Source organism: Sphaeroforma arctica (genome assembly GCF_001186125.1).
Source record: "Sphaeroforma arctica JP610 unplaced genomic scaffold supercont1.1933, whole genome shotgun sequence".
NCBI classification, from domain to species: Eukaryota; class Ichthyosporea; order Ichthyophonida; genus Sphaeroforma; species Sphaeroforma arctica.
The window spans coordinates 2,823-5,225 of record NW_014038625.1 but is presented as its reverse complement, the minus strand read 5'-3'; the positions used below and the strand labels follow the sequence as shown (position 1 = coordinate 5,225).

General features: G+C 40.1%; 1 pseudogene across 1 annotated transcript in view; it reads left to right on the top strand.

Moving 5' to 3' along the window:
- Nucleotides 1-864: 864 nt before the first annotated feature.
- Nucleotides 865-2,403, top strand: part of SARC_11878 (hypothetical protein) — a pseudogene marked incomplete at its 3' end in the record, with an annotated part of 4,285 nt that continues 2,746 nt past the window's right edge. Inside the window, exons 1-3 of the mRNA in view lie at nt 865-947; nt 1,227-1,315; nt 2,231-2,347. The remainder of the gene's footprint in view (nt 948-1,226; nt 1,316-2,230; nt 2,348-2,403) is intronic.

Sequence of the window (2,403 nt, the reverse complement as noted above, 5' to 3'; positions counted from 1 at the left end):
ACACACACACACACACACACACACACACACACACACACACACACACACACACACACACACACACACACACACACACACACACACACACACACACACACACACACACACACACACACACACACATATATATATATATCTATATATATATATCATACAGACCTTTGCAGATTTTGTGCTTCTCTGCCATATTGGTATATGCCTATGTATTGCTAGCCCAATTGTATGTGTGTGGACGTTTGTGTGTATAATTGATTCTATATTGCGCTTGCATATGTATTTTGCGAATCTCTGTATTTTCTTTGCTGTCGTCTGAACAAATTTCTTCCACAGTGTCTATGCGCGTGTCTCTGCATGTATCTGTATTGAACAGCATAACTCCCAACCAATAGAACGACACATTTCAGTTCAAATCGTACTATGTAGTACCTACAGAAATTCACATCGTTTCTCTAATAAAGCTTGCTATCGCTGGGCTATGTTTGGTTTTCCCACACTTGCAGGGTGAAAAATACCTGCCTTCCCTCCATTAATACTACTACTACACACGCATACACACACACATATGTATATAACAGCCATGTGTATACTGACATAACCAAGCGTCCATTCATTTTTTATCAACGCTTGTGTATTTCGGCTCGCAATTTGATCTCTACAAGACGTTCCAGCCATGTGCATAGTGAATAAGCTAAGCTTCAATGAACTTTTATTAACGTTTATTTATCTCGGCTCGCACTTTATCGATTTAATGCCTTACTTAAGTTACAACCATGTCCATAGTGAATAAACCGAGCAGTCAGGCACTTTCAAGTTTACGTTTTTATATATCTGACCCTATCTCAATTTGATATGGACAGGACATTACAATTCGAACCTTTTCGATGGGATCAACGTTTATTCTCACTATCACTGCGGCTGCCGGCGCTTCAGAACGGAACTCTGCCCGAGTAAGTTTTGGCGGGGGTTTGGGCTGTTCTGTATATAGTACTTGACTGGTTTTAGCGGGTCTTTCTCCTGGCACGTGGAGATATAGAAACTAATTGGCTGAGAGTTGTAAACGCTTTCACTATGAGTTTAGTTCTGTGCCACTTAGACAGTGAAGATGTATTGATACGAGTGCATTATGATCCTCTGTTGTCTATAATTAGTTTGTGTTAATCTTTTTATTCCACTCATTATTGGAAATCGTACTACTTATATTATTACTCATCCCTCCACTATCACAGTGATCTCACCAATGAAACCGCAATTGGATTTTCGACAAATCGGGACGATATGGTGCCAGCGATGGAACTCTACTGCAAAGTGACGGGCGGTGAGTGAATCACTTTACATGCGGTGTGTGCGCATTACACGAAATGTTTATTTAAATGCAAGTCATAGTAGATGTAAAAACAAGCACGTACTCACATACATACGTGCACGCATGTACTCTCTATATATATATGTATATATATATATATTATCAACTTATGGGTATGGGTGCTGTATCTATTCAGTATATGCAGAACCACGGGATCACATACGTACATGTGCATATATAATTGTACAGACAAACGCCCCCAATTGTACATAACAGGAATAATATTATCACACTCCTACAGGTACGAATATCTCATACATAATCGCTATTACATGCAAACGTTTCTGTGTATACATATCTGAACATGGCCCTATATTCTTTACCTGCGAGTTCCTGGATATAGTCCAGCTGATACCGAACTACGGTGTATAGTATAGTCCCATGCTTTTCTTTTTTTGGGGGGGGCTCATATACTATCATCTGAGTGGAGTAGTCTCCATTCGGCAAAAGTCAGTGATGTGTGGGTGCAATTGAATATCCTCAAGGCCTATTAGTTGTCATTATTACGCGTTGGTTGATGGTTCTGTGGACTCAGTTAGCAGTATTTGTATCTGTGGGTAGTTATGGCCAGTCAGTGTTAGTCCGATTGTTACCTTCACCAACAATACTTCATTTGTATGGTAGCCATTGTTGGGACTCAAAATGCTGACCTTTATATTAATTCTGACATCACTGCCACTGACAAACTTCTCGTCCTGCGCGGCCTGTTCTTGCTAAGTAACTAAACCATCTACACAGTCATTTTTAGAGATCCTAATTTGAATACAGACAAACACACCTCAACACACCCAAGTACGCTATCCCACACATTCAATTCACATACATGTCCCATTCTCTGTGCTGCTGTGTGCCCATTGTATCGGACAGGTCAATCGGAAATCAGTCGCACGTACTCTAGTGCAACCAATTTCGCCGATGTGATTGTAGGCGCAGTCAAAACTCGGTCCGTTACTATCTCGTTACAACCAACGAATGACATACATGGTAAGTATATATACATATATGGTAAGTATATATATGCGTGGCAAGTATATATATAG